The following is a 26,902-nucleotide window of genomic DNA, read 5'->3' as shown; positions in this document are numbered from 1 at the left end:
GTCAGCAGCCTTAGCTAGAGCCCTGGAATCTAATTCCTTGGAATCAGCCAAGTGCTGTCTGAGCTCAGGAGAACAGGCATCATAAATCGACTCCAACATAAAAAGATTTCGCATACCCTCGTAAGTGTCAACTTTGTAACCCTTAATCCATCCCTCTAAGTTTTTCAACCCTTCACTCACCCAGGTAGCCCAAGGGGTACCATCATGCTTTTTGAGGGTTCTAAACCTCTTAAGATACTGGGAAGGGGTCTTCCCGAATCTAGCTATCAAAGCTAGTTTCACACTTTCGTAATCCGTCTTATCCACCTCCCCCAATTCCATTACTACATCAGTCGCAACAGGAGGAAGCCTAGAGAACAACCAGGGAAACAACGCGTTCCCGGTGATGTCCTGGAGCCCATGATTGTATTCAAACAGTTTCAACCAATCCAACACATCCAATCTCGGTTCGTACATACCCACTAATTCCTTCGGCATCCGGGGTCTTTTGGGACTGGAGCTCCTAGAGGAACCAGAGGAGAGAGAAGCATTTTCCATAGACAACTTTTTCATTTGTAACTCATGATTAAGCTCTATTTCCCTGAGTCTTAACTCAGCTTGTTTCTGCTCAGCCTGGGCATTCATTCGTCTGAACTCGAGCTCTTGGTTTCGTTCAGATTGAGCCAAGAACCGTTTATATTCTAATTCGAGCTTCATTTTTTCAAGTTCAAAATAAGCAGGATTACTTGTGGGACCTGGTATGGGCCCCGTAGGCACAGTTGGTAAGGCAGGTAGAGGAGCGGGGGAGACAGTTTCGTTAGCCTCGCCGTCCTCGTCAGCCTCTTCATCGCTATCATCAGAATTATGATTCAGATCAACACCATTACTGTTATCTACAGTTGCTGGAGAGTTTGGTTCCTCTGAACCAGTACCCAGACTTTGGTTCGCCAGCAATCTCTCTATCAGTTCTAACTTCTTGCCTTTTACAGGAAGATTCTCTTGTCTACAGAGAGCTCGCAGACTCTCAGTATTTTTATCCGACAAAGACTCTTGGCTGTAAATTTCCATCGTAGACATGTTTTTTGAAAGTTGCTTTTGTAAAGTTTTGTGGTTAGTCGTCCTACAGCGTCGAAAAACACTCTAAACTGTATACTCGATACTAATCCCACCGCTGTACACCAGTGTTAGGCGGAAACCTGTGCAGTTCCCTCTGGGACCACTGCAAAAGATTTAGGACTACAGGTGTTGCGATGAACCCACTTGGTAGCAGTCTGTACCACACAGATTCAATTGGTAGCTGTGGCTGAGCAGTCAGACTTCTCTCAAGAAAAGTTGGTCAGTATAGGGAGTATACAAGATAGGGTAATTCTTCGCAGCAAAACGAGTAAACACGCAACCAGGCTTTAGTATAAAGATAGTAAGTTATTTATTGATAACAGAACGTCTACGAAAAATACTAAAGCGAATCACGGCAAACAAATCAAAATACAATTACTCTGCAGAATGGAATAAAGCTCAATCCCCCGAAACACAATATCGACAACTCTAGGTTCTACGGCACCACTTATTTTCAGACAGAGGTGTATACCTCAACCCAGATGACACTCGAATATTTAGTGAGGAAGGGAGAGAAGAGATAGGCAGGTAATGAAGTCAACACGGTTCGTACTGAAGCGGGTAAAAATGCAAGGCCGGAAGGCATTAACCACACTAGATCACAAAGTTCGGCGGCCAGGCCCACTCGGTGAGAGGCAAGGCACGATGTCCTAGAAAGTCTCTACGGATGATGCATTCAAGTCTTGGTTAGCAAATTGGTTAGCGACAGGTTGAACCAGTTCAGAACAAAGAGTGAATAAAGCTTGGAGGCAACCCAACGGAATGGAGAGGAATCAGATACCTCACACAAACCGATCGAAAAGGGAAGCCAGGCGGTTACGGTACCCTGTTGTGGAAGACAGCTCCGGCGGGGGCAGTTGTTCCTGGTGGTGGATGCACGACGGGTCTTGGCCAAGAGAAGAGATGCTCTTGTCGTCGAAGAGAAGATGTCCGGTGCACCACCAGGGAAGAAACCAGCCGTGGAGTGCTCCGTCACAAGGCACCACCTTCCGATCACGGTGCAGGAGTAGTGGCTATCCGGTTGCCGGGTGCTCTGCACGGGCAATTCGACCACTGCGTCCTGGGCGACCAAAAAGCACAAAGAAGAAGACTGGTTGTTCCCACCAGCCAGGGAAAGAGACTCTCCGGCAGGGAGATCTCTTCTGTCGTCGGGAGATTGTGAGACGATTCCGCAGGGCTCCACCGGAGGTGTCGTCGTGCAGGTCGACTCAGCGTTACCCTCGTCGGATTCTTTAGGTCCAGTGGCGACTTCCGAAGATCCAGTCCCAAAAGCCCTGCTTTTATGCAGACGTCCCCCATTCATTCAGCCTAGCTTGTCAATCAACACATGCTAAGTGGTGAGCGGGAAGGCTCACCACCTGGGCCAATCACTCCAGAGTGCGACCTGAGTTGGCAAGGCAACTCGGTCCAGGGTGTCTAAACCCCCTCCCACACCCTTGATGTAACCCAGACAGAATGGCGCCACCTTGGAGGGTCTCTGTCCAGAGGCCCGCCAAAAGTGGAACAAAGGGCTCAACCTTTGGTTTAGGAGTCACAGAGAAAAACACAGACGCCATTTTACAACCCGAGGTCTGGCAGAAAATACCACTCGATAAACCTATTTAAGATAAGTAGATCGGTGGTACGTTGGAGATTAACGAAAAACAGTATCAATCTTCAACAATGGGACGGATCCCATAGGGTTATGCTCGGGGTCGAACATAACAAGTAGTTTCCACTGCCACCAGCCAAAACTCGACGAGGAGGGACGGGACAGTGCCCCCTCGAGTAACAGATCCAGGAGTAATCGAATTACCCCTACTAGCACGTCCACAATAAGATGGTTGGTACTAGTTCTGTTAGCAAATTTAGGTCTAGTAAAGCCAATGGTGACTTTACATGCCCGGGGAGACAGTAGTCAGTCCCCGGGTATGGAGTCTATGGTGGGGGGACCTGCTAGGGCGCCCCCGTGTCACGACACGTAGGGTGCAGAGTGACACACATAGAAAAACTTATGAGACCCTATGGAGTAAAAGACCCCCTAGCCCATCGAACACATTGACATCTCAAAGGAATTACACACATACATGTCCAAGAGTGGGAGGAAAAGGGTCACACTCTTGGCAGGATGGAAAACACAAACTCCAGAAATCCAGCAAAGCTGCTGGGGGACTCACTAGGTTAGGAAATTCAGCCTAAACAGAGAATTCTCCCTAACACCTTGCTACAACCCCTTATCTTGCCTCCGACAAATGCTCAACATGAGCCATAGAGATATGGTGTCACACAAACCACCATAGAGACCTCACCAACCTCAAAACTGACAGAGCTGCTTACTACTCCACCACCATTGCCTCAGTATCAAATTAATTAGTAAATCATTGTACCAAACAATTACCCGACCCCTAGGTACCAACAAATCAGGAAAAATGCAACAGAATCAACACATGTTTTATTAAAAAAATAGACAAAATCCAAGAGACCATTGTTAGGAAATATGTCATGATTGTATGTAATTTTCCCTCTATGTGTCAACCCACAAACTGTTTGCTGCTTTTTAGACACCATTGACTGACTTTTCCAGAGAAGCACAGCCTTCAGCTGCACTCCTCTGGGCTTTCGCTAACTTTTTATGTGGAAACTGACAATCCCTTAAGACAGTCAGTACTGGGAGACTTTGTTTCCCTTAGTCCTTTCCTCATATTGCAGCTTTTGTGCAACATGTAACAAGTGTGCAATGTATCTTACCATACAACACAACTGTGCAGATGTGTCATGGTCAGGACTGGTGGCAGCTATCTTCTCGTATTATTTGTAACCCTTTCCTGCCATGTTAACCGCATTAACCGCGTTTGGCACAAATAGGTGGCCTGGCTCCAAAATGGCCATGCCACAAGGTTCTTTGTCCTGTCATTTGACCATCTTACCCCTTCACCTTCCCTAGGGTGAGTCGACCCGGGTCAGTCCTTATTTGGTCATGCACTTTGCGGGCTTCTGCATGCCTTGGGTGTATGCCTCCAGGATGTGAGCTGGAATGTCTTATTCCAATACACTTCCTGGGTCCTAGGGAGTCTGAAGTGCCATGAATGCCTGGGACCACCGTGGTCTGTGATTGGTCAACTTATGGAGTGTGTGTTTGTGAGCAGATCTCCCATTGGGTCCTCTGTTTGGCGCAAAGGGAACGTTGGATAAGAGGAGGCTGAAAACACCACTACTCGGTCAATCTCCTGAGTTCTCACCGAACAAAGGATAGGATCCAAGAATCCTGCAACTATGAAGCTGAGTCGAGGAACCGCTCATGACCCTCTGGAAGGTTTGGCACCCTGAGCCTGCTGTCGTCCCGTGGGACCCCTCTGCATCTGGTCATCCTAGAAGGTCTGCAAAGACGCTTCAACCCATTGAAATAGTGGGACCAATTATTCTCGGCACCTTCATCAAACCCGGCAAGTGAGCTTTCTCGGAAGTGTCCCTGGGCCAACCAGTGGACTGACCAGCTTACCCAGTTGCTTTGCTCTGTCACCACCGCTGCTTTGGTATACTGCTAGCTCTGTGTCCCCGGCACCCTCACACCAAATTTCATACACTTGGCATTCCCAGGTCTGAAGTGAGACGAGTGCGCCAGGACCGGAGTAAATGCATTTACTGTGTTGCCCTGCTGCGGCAACAACCTGTTCAAGTTCACTGCTTTTGTGACCCTCTTGCCCCTGAAGCCTGCTGCAGTGAAACTGGACCGATTCCTCCACCTGGAGTGGAGAAATCGCCACTGTCCCGTTTGGGAATCATCTCTGTATCTTAGGAACTGAAAGGTGCCGAGACATCCTTTTTGCTGCATTCGAACCTGCCAGCGAAGTGGACTGAACTTGCCAAGCTTGGGTCTGCTTGCGTCAGGGACCAGTGAGTACTCCTTTCTCCAACCGGCTGCCCCTAACGCAAGAGCCCATTTTTACGCATGAGTGGCCCCTGGGGGCCCCCTCTCCTTTCCACAGCTATTGCGAAATAGCGACTCCATCCCGCACTCTCGAACTGCCTCTGCCCTCAAGTGGAGGTGCTGCTTGAATAGTGGGAACTTGTTCTGCATCGCCTCATCCACCTTCCTGAGCTGCTAGAGACCCTGAAGAGACCATATTCCACCCATTGGCACAAGCGCGTGCCTGTACTATTGAGCATAAGGCTCCTCTCTTCGTAGGGCTAGGACTGCCTCTTAGGTAGGTGTATTAGTGATGTTGAACTGGGCCTAAAGACTATCTGCACTGCCTGTTTCCTTCCCATTTAGGTTGTCGACATATTTTGTGCATTTAACCCTTTAGACCCCAATGGTCTTGTATACATATTGTATTGAGTGCGATGTATTGGCTTACTTAGTGTTACTGTGATTCTTTTGCTATGGTCTATGTTACAAATGCCTTGTAATAAATGTGTCTATATTTTTAATATAACACCTGTCTGGAGTAATTTGTAAGTGTCCTTGCTCTGTGTGCTATTTGAGGTCCTTCAGTCACCCTCATCCCTCCTGAGACTTAGTCTTGACCACCTGCCATAGCTACCATGATTGGTCTGGCTTGTCCAGAGGTTACCCTGTTCCAAGAAACTAGGTTGGCCTAATGAACCTCTGCCCCCTCCAGGTCGGAGTCCAGAAATCCTGCTTAACAACCATTGAATGAACCTCCCACAGCATTAACACCCTCTCCACTCCAGCACAGACACTACCTCCCTGGATTCAATTCTCTCCTCTGCCCCCCGGATCTCCTAAAAACTATTGCCTCTCAAAAACCTTCTTCTTACTCCGATTATATTGGTGGGTCTGGTGATCAACAGCCTCCTCAGCATCATCAATGCCCCTCACAGAAGGGTAATTTGCGGAAAACCTCAGGACTGGTCTCATATGATCTCTTTTGAAAAAAACAACTCTATAACCAGAAACCTGTCCACATACCAGCCCATTACAAAGCTCCAGTTTATTGGTAAAAATTTTGGAAAAGGGAGTCACTACTCACCAGAATTGAATTACTTCACCTCCTAAATGTCAGTCAGAGTTCTGTCCCAAGTGTACCATCAAGGTAGTGAATGATGATGCCCTGATAAGTGTGATTCATGCCTCCTCATCCTCATTGACCTCTACGCTGCATTCTACAACCCAAGGTTCCATCCTCTCACTAATCCTTTTTAACTTTTGTATGGATCCTCTGGGACTCTCCTCAAAGATTGTAATATAGCCATCCACAAATGTGTGGGTGATACTCAGTTGTACAGGAAATTAAATAGCACTCAGGCCATCTTTCATCAATGTGATTACATAACCATTATCCAGTCCTGGTTATTGACTGCCTACCTTAAACTAAACCCACCCAGGAATTAATTAATTCTCATTGGTACACCAGCTAAAAAAAAAAAACTTGTCCAGCAATGGCTCAATGATATGCACCTACAAGGATTTGATCCACAACTCTCGGACTCAGTAAAATCCTTAGGCTCAGTGTTTTAAGTGGGCCGGGGCCTGCCGGGGCTGGGCCCCGCCAGTCTCCAAAAAGTGGGGCTGAGCAGGGGCCCTGTCGGGGCCCCCGTCCCACCACACCATGGCAGGACGCATTATCCCGCCACGGCCGCAGCCGCGATGGGAGATGCGCCCGCCAGTGTAACGTTAGGCAAGTGGACAGAAGTGCCAGCCAGCCACAGCATCGCTGAGGCTGGCTGGCACTTCTGTCAGTCACTGTAACTTCCATGATGACCCCCCATCTGAGAGGTCATCAGGGAAGTTACAGTCCCTTTGTTTTCCCTCGCCAGGTCACTGACCCTCTGTGAACCTGCAGGCTCCATGATCTAATATGTAGATTATATCACGGAGCCTGCGGGTTCCCAGCGGGTGAAAGACGCCTCGGGCTCTGTGATCTCTGCTCAGAGCAGCTATCACTGAGCTCGAGGTGCCCGTCTCCTTTGGCAAATCTTTATAAAAGATGCCTTGAAATGTGTACGTTTCAAGCCATCTTTTATAAACGTAGAAATATTTCTACGTTTATAACAGACGGCTTGAAACGTACACAATTCAAGGCATCTTTTATAAAGCTTTGTCGACGGACAAAACCACCTTGGGTTTTGTCCGTCCTCAACGCTTTATAAAAGATGGCTTGTACGTTTCAAGCCATCTTTTATGAACATAGAAATATGTTACAAATGTCTATGTTCATAAAAGGTGGCTTGAAAAGTACACAAACCATAGTAAGGTAAGCACACAAGTGTGCGTAACTTACTATGGTTTGTACACTTTCAAGCCACCTTTTATAAACATAGAAATATGTAACATTGCTATGTTTATAAAAGAAGGCTTGAAAAATACACAAACCATACTAGTACGCATACAAATATATAAATGCTCTACTACATTTATATATTTGTTTGCGCACCGTACTATGATTTGTGCACTTTTAGGCCACGCCCCCAAACGAGGGCCCCCCCTCAATTTCTTACCCCACTTAAAGCGCTGCTTAGGCTTCACCATTGACAGCAGCACACTACAAGGAAACAAAAAGCCTGGCTCTGACTCTACAACCTTTGCAAAATCAAACCATTTAATCCACTGCAGGATATTCTGGATCATATTACAGGCATGTGTGGTATCCACATCGATAGGGGATGCATTCTCCTGATGGGGTTTGTAGCTACGCACTTTGTTCCCTTAAAAGCAGTTCATCATGCAGCAGCACATCTTATTGTTGGTGCTTGCAAATTTGACCGAATTACCTCCATCCTTCTTGAACAACATTGGCTTTCCCTCCAGTGTAGGATACCTTTCAAGACTGCATGTATCATCTACAAAGAAGTCACGTGCCTGGTGCTAGGTTCCACATATCTAGTGTCACACACTCATCGACCAACTAGCTTGAATTACAACTTGTCTACAAAGAGAAGACCAGCACAAAATCCTTCTCTTGTCACGCACCAACCCTCTGGAACGCAATCCCGGTGTCAGTTCAGAATGCACCAACAAATTCTCCAATTTCACAGATCCATAAAACATGCCTTTTTCAACAACACCTAACTAAGGACTAATTCCAGTAGATGCTCATACAGACTCACAGACCTCAACTCGCGGTACTGCGCTACTGTTAAATGATGCAAGCCCAAATGCTGGCTACCCACACTCTTTACAGCGCTCTGGTGCTCTCAAACTAAGTCGGCGCTTTAAACAATCAAATTAAATAAAATTAACTGTGTCTCCAGGTTACAACATTCTCACAAATAATAACATAAAAATAAGATTGGAAGGGGTGCTTGTCTACCCCATTAATTTAAATAAAACAACATTAAAATGCCTGATAGACAAAAACACCACTTAAACAATGTTGGCGGTATATCAGCATATCTACAGCCAGATCAAAACCCTACTTTAATGTCAGAATGGTCATAATCTCTTCTTAAGGTTGATGTGATAGCTTGTAATATCTTGGTTGTTGGGCACGTATATCTCTGGCTATATTTCCCATAATTCAAAAACATCACACAAGCCAGAGCAACCTTAATGTTCAGTCCTGTGAAAGTGAACATACACAGAAAGAGGGGCATGCTTTTAACATCATTTAAATAATTGGCAACTCAAACATGCTCTGCTATCTTGGTTTGAGCCCCAGCTGGGGGATTAATGCTGAGAGTAAACAAACACCATTTTAATAATACATACTTCACCATCAGAAACAGAAGGCCAATGCAAGATTGCCCTCACAACCTCTTACACAGTGTCAACCAGGTAAAAATATGAACACTTAACATAATTACATGAATTAGATACAAATAAAAATATTGAAACCTTGAAAAAAGAATGTGATCGTGAAATGATATTTAATTGGCAAAAAAGGCCAACACCTATAACATAGTTGGTGAATATTTAAACAAGTAGATGATAATCTTGTATTCAAAATCCACAAACCAGGAAACCACTAAACAACAATCGAATAAAAAAAGATTCAGCCATTTCACAAGAATTCATCAGAATGCTTCATAGTGATGTAGAATATGGGAATTCTTGAATGTATTTGGGGAATCTCTCAGGCAGAAAGGGAGTTTGGAATCTTATACAAAGAAGAAGTAGCTTCATGCTTCATTTGTGGGTGGCATTTGTCTGCGGGAAGTCACAATAAGGATTACCTGCACCATGAGATGGAAAAAGTGATGTTCGCTGAAGAATTAAGTAGCATTTTCTTTTTCTTTGAGGACTGTGTGATATTTTTTATTTGAAAAGGTTTTGTTTGTTTATATGTGATGCCTTTTTTTCTCTCAATATTATCAGAGGCAGACAGTTTATTTAAAAAGCTATTTTATTAGGGAATCCTTTTCTAATGCGATTTGAATTGGAGTTGGGAAAACATAATTTTTTTCTCACTTTCAAAGACTGGTTATTTGGGTAACAGTTCCATGTATATTTAACACATATTAATTTGACCCTGTAATATTTTAGTTGAGACATCTTAATCTTTTTCTTTTATTACATACAAATAAAACTTGTATTTTAATTTTTACCTGGATCACCAGCCTGAAGGGCATAAACCTTGATCTTGGCGTTGCAACAACATTTGTTTACTTCCACGGTTTCCTCTGCAGAAGCCTGTACGAGTTGTTGGGTTTACTCTAGTTGATGTTTGAGTTTAGGGGGCTTCACATTGTAGGCTGCCTGTTCCATCTGTAGAGACTCAAAAACACAGGTCTACAGGTAGTCGGGTGTCCCTTCCAAACATCAAGTAGTATGGTGTAAACCGAGTAACATCAGTCTTTGTACAGTTTTAAGTATGGCCCAGGGCAGCCACATGCTGAATCCACCTGGTCTTCCCCTCTGGCCTCATAGTGCACAGCATCTCTAAAAGGCTGCAATTGAACCTCTTCACTTTAGCATCCCGCTGCGGATTGTATGCAGTACTACATGTGTTCTTCATATATACCAGGTCCAGCATCTGCTTGATGAGTGTTGACTCAAAATCATTCCCAGCTCAGAATGAATCCTTCCTGACCTACCATAGCACACAAAGTATTTCTCCACCAGCACACAGGCAACTGTAGTGGTGTGCTGATATTTGGTTGGGAACACCTGGGTGTAGCAAGTGAAGTGGTCTGTCACCATCAGGATTGTTTTCACCCCTCAACTGTCCATCTCCATCCTGAGGATGTCTATGTAGATGAGGCCCATGGGCACTGAACTGCTGGTAATGAAGATGAACCGCAGACTTCCTAGTGATGCACCTGGCAGAGTTCTGGCAATAATACTCTAGATCAGGGAAAAAAACCTGTAGAAGCCCACTTTAATGCCAAAAATTCCAAAATGTCGACTGGGTAGATCTTTTCTGCCGCATGCAGGCATCAGCTATGAAAGCGACAAGTCTCGTCTCACCATTGGTCCCCTGGCAAAAGACAGATCCCAAACCCTCCAAACTCACATCCACATGCAAGTTGTAAGCAAACTGAGCATCCACGTAAAACAGTATTTATGGTTTGGTGAGAGTCAACTGGAGTTCCTCAAAGGCATGCTGGCATAAGTCAGTCCATCTCCCGCCAAAGGGTTCCTGTGGATGGTATAAATGGTGGGAAGAGCTGGTGGCAGTCGCCGGCTCCTCTGGATAGGTTGGTGTCCTTTGGTGAGGTCCACTAGTCGTTGCACTATGATGGCATAGGCCGCAATATTGAGGGTCTGAGGTCTTGGCAATGGGAGGCGGGCATCAATCTGTCCCAGATTCATGGGTATACCATCAATGGAGATGTTGTGTCGGATGTATTTGATGATTATCTGGGAAAACTGTCACTTCTTCACACTGACCTTTATCCTTGTACCCTCATGCAATCCAGAACCTTCACAGGCCTCCTGTTATGTTCATTCAGAATCCTGCTGAGCATGATGTCATCAAGATAAACCACAACTAAATGAGGTTCATGTCGCTGACTATCTTTTCCATAAGGAGCTGGATTGTTGCTGGAGAAACAGAGATCCACTGATGAACTTGTGGAATCCAAACAGAGCTATTAAGTCCATTTTCTCACAATCAGGATCTGGTAAAAGCAGCTATGCCAGTCCAGGGTTAAAAACCACATACTCCAGGCCACCAGGGGGCGCACGGACGATGCCAGCCTTCGTGTGAGCTCCTAACCCACGGGCCCCTATAAGTGAATTGAGCCCCCACTTTGGCCCCCCCCGTACCCAACAACGACAACCTGAGCCACAAGAAACGCCCCCCCACCCCCTGAGCGAAAACCCGGCCGAAATCGGACCCTTGATCCCCGAGAAAAACACCAGAGGAATCGACCTCCCCCCGCCGGTGGAGACGCAGACACGGGAGAAGGCCGCGGCTCGCGGCCCTGGTCTCCGCCCCCGGCCCTCATCGAAGAACAGCAGCGCGGAACCTGAGCTCTGGCGGGAGAGGCAGCGGACCGCCGCCCGCTCCGGAGCGCGTGGAGGGTCGCTCCTTGAGCAGCTGGTCCCACGCCATAAGGGATCGGCCCTGCGGAGATAAGTGCCCGCCCGCGCGTGGGGGCTTTGGACTGCGCCACCCCGGTGAGGGCCCGCACCGCCCCCGGACTAAAATAACCGTGCTACCAGGGCCCCCCCCGCACCGGCAGGAGACCCGACCCTCCCGCAACCAAGGGGGACCTGCCACGAGCCTGCCTCCCGCGGCGCCCCCCTCTGATTGGAGCACGCAAATCAACCGGAGGAGGCCCTGGGTTGGTGCGGGTCCCGAGGCCCCAGCATCGCTCCCATCGGCCGCAACGCGGGTTCCCACGAGACCGCGCTCTCTACCTGGCCGCAGAGGACCCACACGCCAGCAGGCGAGAAAGAAAACATCCTCTTGGTGAACCATAACTACGGAGGACCCCCTTGCTGGGGGTCTCCCCCCACGCAGCGAATTTACCAGCACACGAAAGGGGGGGAGGAAGGTTGGGCCCCCACTCCTGGGGCGTGTGCCCTCTTCTAAAAAGGCCCCAAGTTATAAGCAGAACGGAAGAAGGACAAAAGGCCCTACAATTGGAGGACAGTGCAATACACGGTGGCGCGCGGCCCCCCTTCAAACATCTGCACCTTAAATCCTCGCCCTGAGACCTGGGCCCACACACCTCCACCAGGGCCCGACTACAGGACGATATCGACACCTAACACCCCCCCGAAAAGACGTTGAATCCGACGAAGGACATAAACCAGTGCGGAGGGTAGAGCCCCTGGAGACAGGGCGTGTGCCTCCTCCCACTCCCGCCAAAGGAACCCCCGCCACGAGGACAACCACCTGGGTACTCCCCGATACCCCCCATGTGCCCTTCAACACACCGGTTCCGAGGGTAAGGCCCCCGACCCAGGGGCGTGTGCCTCCTCGTTGGACACCCCTCCATGAACATACCAAACAAGCTTGCCAAGTACGCCTACAGGCCAGCAGCTCAGGCTCCTGGCCCAACAATGTCGGTAGAAGCCATCGAAACGGGTGCAGCTGCCCCCAAGGGAGACATCGCCGCCCTTTTAGCCGAAATCCGAAACATGGGCGCCAATCTCGGCGGCAAAATGGATAAGATGACCCAAAGGATAGACAACATCGAGGAGAGACTGGAAGGGGTCGAGAATAACCAAGCCTCTATTGACACTCTAGAAACCCAAATGGAGCTCAGAATACGAAACATAGAAAAGAAGGAGGATGAGATTCGCCTGAAGATAGATGATTTGGAAAATAGAGAGAGAAGAAATAACCTACGGTTTTATGGAATCCCAGAGAGAGAAGGGGAGACAGAGGAAGACCTCAAGCAGACTATACACGACATCATCAAAATCCTGACTGCGGATGAGGACATTGATGAACTCAAGACCGAGAGAATTCACAGAGCCGGCGGCCCCCCAGGAGGCCCGAGATCAGTCCTTGCCAGATTCCATAGATATCAGGACAGAACGAAGATACTCACCAAGGCCAGGTCTGGAGGTACTCTTACCCTCGGGGGAGCCCAGATTACTATTTTCCAGGACCTTTCATCACTGACACTGGCATTGCGTCGCTTATGCGGTCCCCTCACGAGATGGCTAAAAGAGCAGGGCACGAGATACAGGTGGGGATACCCCTTCTCCCTCGTGTTTGAACATGGGACCAGAAAGTTCCTACTACGCTCTGAAGAAGAAATTAGAGAATGCATTGCCGACCTCCTCGGACAGACCCCGGAGGAGGGCACTCAGGGATCACTATCGCAGGGCAGATCACGCTGGGAACTTCAGGGCCCGAGAAGGAAACGAGTGAAAGGCTCCAGAAAGTACAGGCGGCCCAACGACACACCTGAACACAACCCATGACATAGTCGCTTCAAGCTCTAAATCCTGGCAACTCAGGACTTCATGATCCTGGCAGGAAACCCACTTACATAACGGATCGTGGCGCCCCTTGGTCCGCGGTTCCACCACACGAGCAGTGAACTGCCAGTCCAGCACAGAGGAGATACGAGGAAGGATGTCTCCCGAAACTGCATGTATCATAGAATATGTTACTTTGAAGTGGGAATCCTTGTTGTTTGACACACTGTTGTTTGATACGTGTTTTCATGAGAAGGGGGGTGGGGGCTCAAAATGTTACCTTGATACTATTAGTTTACGGGGTCGTACGGTTACGACCCTCACTGGTGGTCCGACAGAAGACCGGTTGTTCGCATCCAGTCCAACTCGGACGCCACCACGGACAGTCATAAACCCTCATTATAGATTTAAAGATAGACGCGATAGTCCAGAGGGTGATGGGTATGCAGTCCAATACCCTACAGGGACGGGAGGGGGGAGGGAAAAGGGGAATGACACAGCCTCAGCCTCTGTTAGATAGAGGCACACACAAAGCTACTTCCAATAGGGCAATCTCGCACAATGGGCTCCACGACGATGCGAAGAAACTTCACGGACGCACTGATGTCACACAGACATGATAAACCAAATGACACGCAGGGTAAGCTTAAAATCGGCACGCTCAACGTTAAGGGCCTCAATTCCCCCACCAAAAGGTCACTGGTGATGAGAGAATTCAAGAGGGCTGAACTAGACATTCTTTTCTTACAAGAAACTCGATATAGCAGAGGGGAGGAGAGGAAGATTCTTTATGCCAAGCTGGGATCGGAATACTGGGGCTCTGGCCCGCTGAAGAAGGTAGGAGTCGGCGTATTAATCAACAGAAAGATCCAATTTGAACTGTTAAAGTCATGGATGGACGTCAGTGGTAGAGCACTAGCCCTGGTGGGCAGCATACAGGGCACGGTTGTTACCCTTGTGACAATATACGCCCCCAACACAGGCCAAGACAGATTCCTCCAGAGGATAATACCTAAAATCATGTGCGAAGCAGAAGGCGAAGTAATTATCGGAGGTGATCTGAACATGTGGATGGACCCGGAACAGGATAGACAATCAGGCCGCCTCTCTACAACCCCACTCGTTGGTGCCAGACGCCCACTAGCCGCAGACATGATGACCGCCTACAACCTCACCGATGCATGGAGACACGCCAACCCCAACCGTACTGGCTTTACCTTTTTCTCGGCACCACATGCAACCTTCTCCAGAATAGACTATGTATACCTAACCGCAGACCTGATCACGGCGATGACTGAAGCCGCCATAAACCCTGTCTCCTGGTCGGACCACGATATGGTCACGGTCACCCTCGACCAAATGGCCCTGCCCCGAAGATGCTTCAAATGGCGCTGTAATGAAACCCTCTTTAAGGATCCCACCTTTCGAGAGGAGCTAGAACAGGACATTACCCGATACTTTGAGATCAACAACACAGGGGAAACCTCTATGAACACAGTCTGGGAGGCAGGCAAGGCGACCTGGAGAGGCCTACTTATCCGAGAAGGAGCAGCCAAAAAAAGAGAAAGACAACTAATTGAGAACAGGATCCGGAACGAAATCACGCAACTGGACCACATGGCACAAACGGCTGATCAGGATAGACCACGAAAGATTAAAGAGGCCAACGATAAGAGAGAGGAATTAAGACAACTAGAGGCAGGAAGCGTAGCGCGTAAGCTACAGCATCTGAAGCAGAAGCACTATGAACATGGGGACAAAGCGGGCGCCCTGCTTGCCGCAAGACTACGAGGCCAACGCCAAGAGAGGTGGGTCCCCACGATTCAAACAGAAGAGAACCCTGACGAACCGACTCCTCTCAGTGTCCCTGAAGCTTTTGCCGACCTTTACGAAAAATTATACTCAGCACGCCCCCCCTCGCACACGGAGGCCATAAATGAATACCTAGAGCGAGCACCCTTGCCCACCCTCCCAACGGATATTGCACTCACATTGGAAGCCCCCATAACAGGAGAGGAAATCGAAGAAGCTATCAAAAGACTCCCAACAGGGAAAGCCCCCGGAAACGATGGATACATGGCAGGGTTCTATAAAACTTTTAAAGACGCCCTTCTCCCATTTCTGGTTCCCTTATTCAACAACATCCTAGACTCCGGCGTGGCACCCGACTCCTTCTCCGAGGCACTGATAACAGTCATCCCCAAGGAGGGTAGGGACCCAAAGTTGTGCACCTCCTACCGCCCAATATCTCTATTAAACATTGACGCCAAAATCTATACGAGAATCCTGGCTGCAAGACTGGAGTCACATATGCCGGCAATAATCCACAATGACCAAGTAGGCTTCATTCTGGGCAGACAAGGAGCAGACTCCACCCGGAAAACTCTACACTTAATCCATGAGGCCCAAACTTCACAGAACAATCCAACGCTACTCTCAATTGATGCAGAGAAGGCATTCGATAGAGTCGACTGGCACTTCCTCGAGGCCACATTGCAAAAGATAGGCCTAGGCCCCACACTCCGACGAGGAATCAAAGCAATCTATAAGTCTCCAAGAGCATCGGTCTCGGCGAACGCTCAATTCTCCCGGTGGTTCCCCCTCAACAGGGGTACAAGACAAGGTTGCCCCCTATCGGCGATACTGTTCGCACTGTCCTTAGAACCTCTCGCCGTGATGCTACGAGCTGATCCTGCAGTGGAGGGAATCCAAGTGAGTGGTAAAGAATATAAACTAGCCTTGTATGCGGACGACATTCTGCTCCACCTGTCAAACCCAACGTCTTCCGTTCCGAGAGCGATCCAGCTAATAGAGGAGTACGGTGCACTCTTGGGATTTAAAATCAACAAATCCAAATCTACTCTTTTTCCACTTCATGAACCATCGTCGGAACACCAGAGCGCCCTTGCGCAACTCGGGCTGATCGTCGGAGGCCCGACATTGAAATATTTGGGAATCAACTTAACGCGACACCTCGACGGCCTCTACGAAGCCAACTTTCCCCACCTCCTCGAGGCTCTCAAGGCTGATCTCAAGAAATGGAAACCGCTTACGATATCCTGGATGGGACGCCTGAATGCGATCAAAATGGTGTCCCTCCCACGGTTTCTCTATCCCTTTCAGGTCCTGCCGATCACAATTCCGGATCACTTCTTCAAGCAAGTCAGAAAAGCCATCCTACATTTTTTGTGGAACGGAAAGAAACCCAGAATCCCCTACGAAGTCTTAATACTACCAAAAGAGTTAGGGGGGGTTGGCCTACCGGACATAGAACGCTACTATCAGGCCACACAGCTCAGGATCTTAATCCCACATCTCCGAGAAAGGAAAGACCTCCAATGGGTCCACCTAGACAACAACGTTCTATACAACGTGACTCTGGCAGAGTGGTTATGGGTCCCCAGATCGAAGCTATCGAGGAAGCTGCGCAACCACCCGATACTAAGCACGTTGTGGAACATATGGAGGAAGGGAAGAGCAATGACAGGAGTCACCACATGGCCCTCGCCACTGAGCCATCTTTGGTCCCCTGGAATCAGAGAGGAAATCCCGGAACATGCCAGATACCAATCTTGGTTTGATGCCGGCCTTGAGAGGGTCGGCCAGCTATGGAGAAAAGGGAAATTCATTTCGATAACGGAACTCGAGGAGGCCCTCCAAATCCGCCCGATACCAGTTTTCCTGTACCTACGTCTGAAAGGCGTCATATCTAGGAAGGAATGGAAGGATACCACACAGAGAGAACTAACGCCCTTCGAGACAATCCTAGACACAACTACCACCTCCAAATGCCTCATAGCGAGAATGTACAAAGCCCTAATCACCAAAGACAACGCACCTAATCATCGTCTAAAAGCAAGATGGGAACGAGACTTTGCCAGAGAGTTCGACCAGCAAGCCTGGAATAAAATATGTGAAACACCGTCCAAAATATCAATCGCGGCCCAATATAAATTGCACGCAATAAAATTACTACATAGATGGCAATACGACCCACAAAGACTGTCCAAAATGTTCCAGACCTCCAGCCCGAGATGCTGGCGACATTGTGGAATGAACGCCGATTACTGGCACATGTGGTGGGCTTGCCCCAAAGTCCGCATCTACTGGCAGGAGGTCCTGGGATGGATCAAACAGCTGGAAGGCATAAATAGAGAACTGTCACCCCTCCTGATCCTGTTTGGCCTCGAAGAAGAAGACGACGAAATGACAAGAGTGAAAGGTCTGGTATCCCCCCTCTTACTTGCGGCGAGAGCTGCCCTCGTGATAAAATGGAAAGCTCCTCGCCTACCTAATAAGAGGGACTGGATACGGATCGCTACAAATATTTACACTATGGAGAAAGTAACAGCAATATTACATGACAGAGCTGCGCGACAGGAGGAAGTCTGGTTCGATTTCACAACAAAATACATCTCGCGCTCGACCATGGAAGACTCGACTCAGCAGGGAAACTGCTCCTGATCCACGCCACCAATCACTGAAAACTGAAAGACCCCTTGCTGACAACCCTTGCGTGTCACAGACTATACAGGAGAACAATGATCATCAGATGTTCCAAGATGCGCGTCACGTAGCTCACCACGACTCAGAAAGCCAATGCCCTGAAGGAAGCGGACATGAGAAATGGGGATAGGGAGGGGGGTGGGAAGGGGGGAGGGGAGGGGGGGTTTTCTTTTCTCTTCTTTACTCTCTTCTTCTTTCTTCTTTCTGCTTTCTCCTGGAATGCGAAGCGTTAATGTTGATAACTGTTGTTAAGGTGGACTTGGAGTTTCTAATGAAGTAGCTCGCTATGTACAATGTATACCCACCTGTATGTTCACATCCCTTGTTAAAAACAATAAAAGTCAAATTTAAAAAAAAAAAAAAAAACCACATACTCCCCATCAGGCAGTCCAATACCTCGTCCATGTGTGGCATGGTGTATTGGTCCAAAATAGTGTGTGTGTTAAGTCGATGATAGTTGGCACACATTTGCAAATCTTCTCTTCCTCTCCAGGTGATGACAATGGGAGAAACTTAGGGGCTTCTGGACTATTGGATGATCCCTGCCTGCATAGGCTGAGTAGTGTGGGTTCACTTTGCTTCTCTTACCAGATCCCTACCTAAGTAATAAATCACAGACAACTTATGTGTATGGAAAAGTTGTAGGCCGTAGGCATTTTATTTTCTTACAGAAAATACAACACAACAAAATAATTACACTGCCATATGCTTTTGGGCACCTTGTGTCCAGTCCCGAAGTTGCCCAAGGCTCCTCCTGAGTCCTTGTTATCCCTGAGCCTTCGTTCCTGGGCACATGCCGCCACACCTGAGCGGGTGTTCTTTACGCCCGCTCAGGTCCCCCCAAAAGCACCCTCCCTACAACCTCGTTCTTGGAGTGCACTAAAGATGTTGTCGGAAAACCACCCCATCCCTTTCCTTGATAGGTGTACCCCGTCCTGGTGAAACATGTCCGGATTGCTCCGGTGTAAGCCATGTCTTATGAAGTGCAGACCTGTGTTGCTGCAGTACTTTTCTACTGATTTATTTAGTTTCTTTCTGGCTATTTCAATTGCGTGCCTCTTCTGTGCCCCATACCAGACCCTTCTTGGTATTATTTCTGGTTTTCCACCAGCTGCGGGCTATGCTATGCAGGGACTCGCAAATGTTCCTTTGTAATTTACCCCTGTTTGTGCTCACCAGGTCGTTCCCCCCGAGATGTATAACTAGGTACTCGGGGGGGTCCCTGAAACCTATCAGGTCCGACAGCCTGTCGTGGATGTCCTCCCAGTGCATACCCGGGAGGCCCCACCAGGACGTAATTGTTTTCCTGAAATGTAGTCCTTGCTTCTCCTCTTCCAGCCACCTGCCTGCCTGGGTCACGAACTAGTGCCCCACTATCCATGCCGATTTGTATGGTCCGGCCTCTGTGGAAATGGGGGAGATAAGTGTCATATCAGTTCCTCCCTTATGTATCTTTTAAAACATTGCGACTTCCATCCCCCAATTCTTCTCACCCCCTTTGCTCCCAGGCCCCCCGCCCACTCAGAGGTTGCTGCTCCTATCCTGAAAGAGTGTGTTCCAAATTCGGCTGGATCCCATCCTGCCTTTGCCACCGCCTGTTTCAATACTGCCTGAAACTGGTACCTGCTGAGTGCGCTGCCGTCCCTATGTATTAATAACTGTCCGTCGACATCTTGTCGCAGATCTAGGAATTCTTGGGTGATGCATCTGGGACAGTGGTCCTTCTCTCTGATGCAATTGAGATCTATTGCTCTCCCCTTCCCTGTTTGGTCTGTCTTAGATTTCTTTAGCATTATAGACTTCCGCTTGAATCCATACTGATGTCTTTCCTTGCCAGGCCGTCTCCTGCCACCGGATTCCTGGCCACCAGTTCCCCTACTCTGAAAGCCCCATAGTATGCTAGCGCAAATGCTGCCCTGAACAGCGCGGTTTTGTACGTGCTGCTGCATGTGTCTTGCAGCACTTTTAACAGAATTATCAACTTCCCAAAATGTACTGGCCTTCTGTTATCTGGTTTCTTCCCCTCTAACTTTGCTCATCCTCTCATAGCGTATTTTATTTTAGCGCTGTCGGTCGGTCCGGTATGCCTGCCGCTTTTGTGGTATATGCCACCGCCGCTAGGTGCGCTGCTGCCCAGCTTTTCTTTTTCCCTTTGGCAAATGCCCCTTCGAGAAATTCACACATTTTTCCGTAGAAATTTTTTCCACCTCTTTTACACCTGTTTCCACCAACACATCTTTTACATCTTTTACTTGCTTTTCATACTGCTTACCCGTTTTGTACGTTAGGGCGTTTCTGGTCAGCTTGTCGATGACCCTTTCTTTTCTCCGTTCTTCTCCCACTTCTTTTGAGTCGACCTTGTGGCCAACCATGCTTTCCTTTCTAGTGCCTCCAACGGGACCCATGCCTTCCGCGGCGTGGGTGTTCTTTCCTTGTTGGCGTCCGGTCTCAGCTCCCTGAATTTCTCCCACTGAAAGAGAGAGATTGCATCAGCCACCACATTTTCGTCCCCAGCGATATGCCTCGCCTTTATGCATGTATTCATTTTTAGGCTTTCCAGTGTGATTGCCCTCATTAATTCTAATACTATTCTGCATGACGCACTTCCTTTGTTTAACACGTGCACCACCGCCATGTTATCTGACCATACTGCCAACTCCTTGTTTCCTATCTCTTCCCCCCATGCCCATAACGCGACCCATATCGGGAAGAGCTCCAGCAGCATTATGTTTTTCGTCCATTCCGCCACTTGCCACGTTTTTGGCCACTTGCCTGCACACCATTTTTTCCCCAGTATTACGCCAAAACCAAGGCCACCTGCTGCATCGGTGAACAACACCCTTTTCCCTTCCTCGTTCACCGGAGAGCGCCATATCACCGACCCCTTGAAGTATTTCAGAAATTCTGCCCACACTCCCAGATCTCTCTTGATTCCTCCCCCTAGCCTGACTCTGTGGTGCCCCTTGGTAGCACCTCTCGTTTTCAGCTCGATACTTCTCTGGAACACCTTCCCCTGTGGTATGACTCTTCCTGCGAAGTTCAGCTTTCCTGCCAGTGCTTGCAATTCTCTCACTGTCACTTTGTTTCTTCCTTGTAGTTCTTTTATTGTCTTCAGCAGATCCGTCACCTTGTCCTCCGGGATCCAACACCTTCCTTTGTTTGAGTCAATTTCTATACCTAGGAATTGGATAATATGCGTTAGGCCCATCGTTTTCTCCTCCGCCAACGGAAAACCCCACTCACTTGTTAGTTCCATGAATTTGTCCAGGGTTGCCTTGCATAGCTCCGAACCTTTGGGCCCGACGAATAAGAAATCGTCCCGGTAATGTACCATCCTGGACTCCCTCATCTCCTGTGTTACTTCCCACTGTAAAAATGAACTTACCCTCTCGAAATATGCGCATGAGATGGCTCACCCCATCGGGAGGCATTTGTCGATGAAGTATCCCCCCTCCCAATGCATACATAACCATCTTTGTGATCCGCTGTTGACTGGCAATAGGCGGAATGACGATTTGATGTCTGCTTTCGCCATCCATGCCCCTTCCCCCGCTTTCCTGACCAGTTCCACTACCTCCTCGAAGTCTGAATATGATACTGTAGCCTCGCTCTGGGCGATGCCGTCGTTCACCGAGGCCCCCGGGGGGTAGGACAGGTGGTGTATCAGCCTGTATTTACCTTTGTCTTTTTTCGGCACCAGCCCTAGTGGAGAACATATAAATTCTTCGAATGGTAAGGCCGAAAAGGGGCCCTCCAGCCTCCCCAGTTCTACTTCTTTCCTGATCTTACTGGTCACTATATCCCTGTTTTCGGTTGCCGATTTTAGGTTCCTAGGAATGTCTTGCGCTTCCTGCCCGGTAAACGGGATGGTAAAACCTTCTCTAAAGCCTTGTCTGATTTGTTCTGCTGCTTCTTGGTCTGGGTATTTCTGGAGCCACTTTCCATCCTCTCGATTTTTACTGGCGTGGCCCCTTTCCTGCCCCAGTTCTTATTTCTGCGTCTTATCGCTTCTGCCGCTTGGAGCTGCGGCCCGTGTGCATTTGGACCTGCTGTGGTCACCCTTGCATCTCTCGCACTTGTGGCTGAACTTGCACTTCCATCCCCAGCTACAGGGTACCCCCTTTTCAAAACTCCTGCATTGTCCTGGTTCTGCTCGTGCTGTCCCCGTTCTCCCACTGCCACACCCCTGTGTTGTCGGGGGGAGGCTGCTCTGCCACCCTCTCTGTGACCCATCATTTCTGCTCCGAAAACTCTGGTCTCTATTTCTGTCATAGCTGGATTTGTACTTTCTGCTACTGTATCTATAATCTGCTTTGTAATCATTCTGCCAATACTGCCTTCTCTGCTGTCCCCCTGTGCTCCGCTCCTTGGAATCCCATTTCTCCTTTAGCACGTTAAATATGTAGAGATTAAAGTTTTCTTCATCCCAGCCCATATCCGGAAAGCAGTCCATCTCCTTTCTGAACTTGTGGTCATACTCCAGCCATGCGTCCCCTCCAAACGCTGCGTGTACCTTCAGCACCCTCTGTTGATACGCAACTAATGCTACCCCGTCTTCCGGGAATTTTTGTAATATAATTGTAGACATTATGGCGAAGTCCGACATCCAGTTGTCAAAACTCCTTACTACTGGCCCCTTTTTTAGTAAACTTTTCCTCCTTCATGTCCTCTAGGGCCACATTCATCCGCCTCTTTTGACAATCTAACAATGTAAAGATATCGATCAGTTCCTTCTGCCATATTTTTTCCTTTACTTTGTCGTTTATGTACCAAGCCATCGCTTTCATCGGCCTGCCCTGTGCATCTTTACCCATGGTTGGCCTGCCATATTTCGTCATGAGTGGCCCCCCATTTTCCGCCGCTGCCATCGTTGGTGCTGCCCCCGGTGGTGAGGCCCCTGCCACTATGTTTGGTCCTGCTGGTGCACCTTGCGGTGTTGGGATCATTGGTGCCCCTTGCGGCACCTGGACTACTGGTGCCCCTTGTGGTGCTGGGACTGGGGGTTCCCTGGGCTCTACTGGTGCCCCTTGTGGTGCTGGGACTGGAGTTTCCCTGGGTTCTGCCCCTGCCCCCCCTGCCCCTCTCTGTCTTTCCCTGCTCACCACTCCTCTCCATTTTACCCAAGCCCTTAGATGATCCCTTTCTTCGTCATTGCTGCTTGATTCACCTGAGGAACTCCCCTGCTGCTCCTCCCTGGATCTCTTCCCCCATCTGCTCTTCTTGTCATTGGTTCTGGGCGACTTACCCGAAACCGTGACGCAATTTTTAAACATTTTTACTATTTTATTCCCCACATTATTATTCACAGTACCTTTCTTTTTATCTTTTTTCTTTCTCTTGGTCGGTGCCTCCGTCTGTTCCTCTGATCTCTTCGACTCGGCTCTTCCCCTTTTCTGTCCTTGCGGTATCTTGTCTTCTCCTTCGCTACTGCTGGGCTCTATGAACAGCAGAGGTGACGTTGCCTTTGCTCTTTCTTCTTTCTGCATTACCTCCAGCACCCATTGTGCCTCATATTCCTTCTCTGCCTTTCTCGCCCATTCTGAGAATTCTTGGGCCCTTTTTGCTCTTCCTTCCGGCATTCTTCTCGTCTGAATTCTGTTGGCCACACTTCTCGTTTGACCACGGCGAAAGTTCTTTGTTCGTTCGCACCTGGTACTTCTGGGTCGCTCCTCCTCCGGCCCCGTTTGTAGCCACTGCGATTAGAACGAAATCAGTGAGGTAGAAAAATGCGTGAGCCCGCAAGAGCAAACGTTTTTCCTTCCCCTTATCCAGGCACTAAGAGCCTACCCGAGAGAGGTGAGCTCTTACCTGGTTTGTGCCGCCTCTCCTTTTCCAGGCTTACTTATACCCCCCGGCCTTTTGTTCCTTCCTGAGGGCGGCCGGGTTACCCCCCTGACCCCTTGCTGCTACATTTTGCACCTTCCCAGGTGCTGTTTCCTGCCCTTCCTGGGCTTTTGCTTCTTGTGGCGCTGTTCGGATGCTCCTCCCTACGCTTTCGCGCCTTTTTCCCACACCCCGCGCCTAAACTCCCAGACCCTCTACTGTCCCGCATTTCATGCGGCCCGGGGCCTGGGTCAGAAGATCATCCAGGTGGAGGAGCACAAACTCCACATGTCCTGGGACAAGGTCTTCAAGTGTTGGTATCACTGACTGAAGGGCATCCTGTCACTCAGGTGGATACTTTGTTCCACTCTGTAGGTCTTGCCAATGCCTCAGGCACTGGCAGAGAAAGCCTCAGCATGGGGATTGAACTGTTCCCTCAGGTGGTCCTTTTCCCTTTCAGAGATAGTTACATTTCAAAAGTCCAGGGATTTCAGATTCAAAGCAATCCTGGATCGGCTGGTGTCTACATTGACTTGGGCCACGGTTAGGTAGAACTGTTCTATGATGGTGCAGGCTGGTAAACAGATGCTCCGATTTGTCGCATTAATGACTGGTACCCTGATGGTCTTCGGGTCTGTGACATTCATTGGTACCAGGGTGTACTGTAACAGTGAACTCCCTGGGAGATCCCCAAATTCTGGTGCAGCCATCACCAGATGTCTTGGGTGTCTCTGAGTCGAACTCTGACAGAAAACATCATGGTGCTGTGTGCCGTGAGAGTGATCTTCTTAAACTGGGAGGTCCAAACATCTCAAAGAGGTCGATCTAGTGGAGATATGGACCAAAGCTCTCTCTGCAAGTATGCCTTATGGCACATAGAGTACATGGACAATGTCTTGGCATCTTGGGGTCCAGCCATCTCCTGACATAGTGCAGCCAGTATGTCAAACCCCTGGTGGTCTGGGTTCTTCAATCCGACAGCTACAGCCTAGATACTATCAACATCATGCAGCTGGTTACCCCTCCCTTAGCACTTCACACAAATGTGTGCGCACACTGGTACCTGTTCTGAAGCTTACTGAACTGTAAGCACAAATCAGAAGAGTGAAAATAATACAACAAAATTCATGTATTCTATTCCCTTCATAGAAAACATAGATTCATCATAACAATAAAAAATACTTCAAAAAATGTAATAAATGCTGTGGGTTAATACTGAGTGACTTGTCATTTCACATCACTACAAGTTGAACACACTGGTGATCTTTAATATTGTCAAACTTAATGGTGTCTATTCATAACCCGTACATAAATATGTATTCTCGTACAGATCAGCTGTTTTCTCTACCATTCAGATGCTATTGTTTGTGTGTGGGACCAACAAGTACCCAAGAAAAATAGGTTGTGTTCTAGTTGACACGTGTTTTGTCCCTTTTCCGGCAATGCACCTTCTCCCACATGCTCACGTAATTCATTTACTGGGCCATCATCAGGACATGAGAATTATTCAATACGAAATTGAATCTGTGGAGACCCTGTGGGACCACATTTTCTATGATAATAAAAACACATAGGGCCTCATTACGACCCAGGCGGTAAGTTACCTCCTGGGCCGTGACTTTACCACCATGGCGTAAACTATGTTTACGCCATGGTGGTTGGCGGACTTACCGCCCCATTCCGAGGTTGGCGGGGCGGTAAGTCCCCAATCCCCATTTACCCTTCCCCATTCTCATTTTTGCCCCATAGGGCATAATGGGAGTGGGGAAGGCGTTAATTACGCCACCGTAAATTACGGTGGCGTAATTAACTCCATGGTCCCTTAGCGCCATGGATTTTAACACCTGCTAAAAGCAGGTGTTAAATCCGCCATGGCGCTAAGGGACCTAGTACTCAGGCGGTAAGGGTCGGCGCTGTTTACGCCGGCGTAAACCCCTTACCGCCTGAGTCGTAATGAGGCCCATAGAGATAAAAAAAAATGTCACTGTCCAAGATCACTTATTGGCATCTGAAACACTGTGCTAACAGGTAAGATGTGCGCTAATCTAAACTTGTGGTGCAGGATGTGCACAGATACACATTGTCCTTACAAGGGTCTTGTTCAAATAATTATACATGAGTAGACACTACTTCACCCTAAATGGAAGACACAAACAAAATATATATTTATTGTCATCTTATGTAGAAGCATCCAATGATCTTCAGTGGTGCAGAAAATATCTCATTGTATTAGTAACCTGCAGTAGATAATAATAACAGCAGTTAGCAGTGTCCTAGCAATAACAGCTCTACAATCGGAAGCGGCTGCTAGCGATGCTCTGCTGCAGTGCGGCTTGATTGTACACCTTGTTTCGTTGGCTGTAAGGTCCTTTCCTCGAAAGTGATGAGGCTTGGAGCACATAGGGGACTCTGCCGGCACGGAGGAGTACGGGAACGCGGAATCGCCCCGACTGTGTCTTCTCCCTCGTTTTGTGGGCCCATGGACCCATGTAGCGCTGTGCAGAGGCCGTTTGGTTGGCAGACACTGGCAGACACTAGAGGGTGAGTTGTGATGGTGTGTGGCTAAGCTTGGACCGCTGTTGGTAGTGAGACACTCCTGACATATATCTGTTGGTACACCCGGTGTTTGTCACTGGTGTGATGCAGCTCTGACTGCGGTCCTGCTCCTGCCCCTTGGCACTGTTGCCTACTTGGAGTTTTAGTTGCTGCTGCGCGGCCTGTGGAGTGTGGCGAGTCAGATAGAGGGAGGGACTCGCCGGGAACTCTATTTGCAGCAACGTCCTTCTGCCCTCCATTGCCCTGCTCTACAGTCCCCTGTTGTTCTTTCTATGGTGTCAGTTGGCTCCTTTGTGGTCCTGAACCCACAGTATACATTTCTGTACTGTGTGGGGCCTATTAGCATATCTGGGAGACTGGACCAGGTTTGTCACTAAGGCCAGAGTGACTAATATCAGCGTTGGACCCATTCGCTCCCTATTCTCACAAGCGCCTAGAATAGTTGGTGAGAGGGGCCTTTAGCCCGATAGAGTTAGTATAAACTAACTTTTTTCTGTACACTGGTCTAGCTATCAACTCAAAATGCCTCCAGGGAAAAAGCTGGCACAAAGCAAATATAATTTACGCAAAACAAAGAAACAACTGGAGGCAGATGTACTGCGGAGTGAAGAGATGGGAAGCCCTAAGGAAAACAATAAGAAGAATCCTAAAAAAACC

The sequence above is a fragment of the Ambystoma mexicanum genome, chromosome 6q, assembly GCF_040938575.1.
Source record: "Ambystoma mexicanum isolate Mex_15411 chromosome 6q, UKY_AmexF1_1, whole genome shotgun sequence".
NCBI classification, from domain to species: Eukaryota; Metazoa; Chordata; class Amphibia; order Caudata; family Ambystomatidae; genus Ambystoma; species Ambystoma mexicanum.
The sequence above is the reverse complement of the archived record's forward strand: the minus strand, read 5'-3'. Positions refer to the sequence as shown.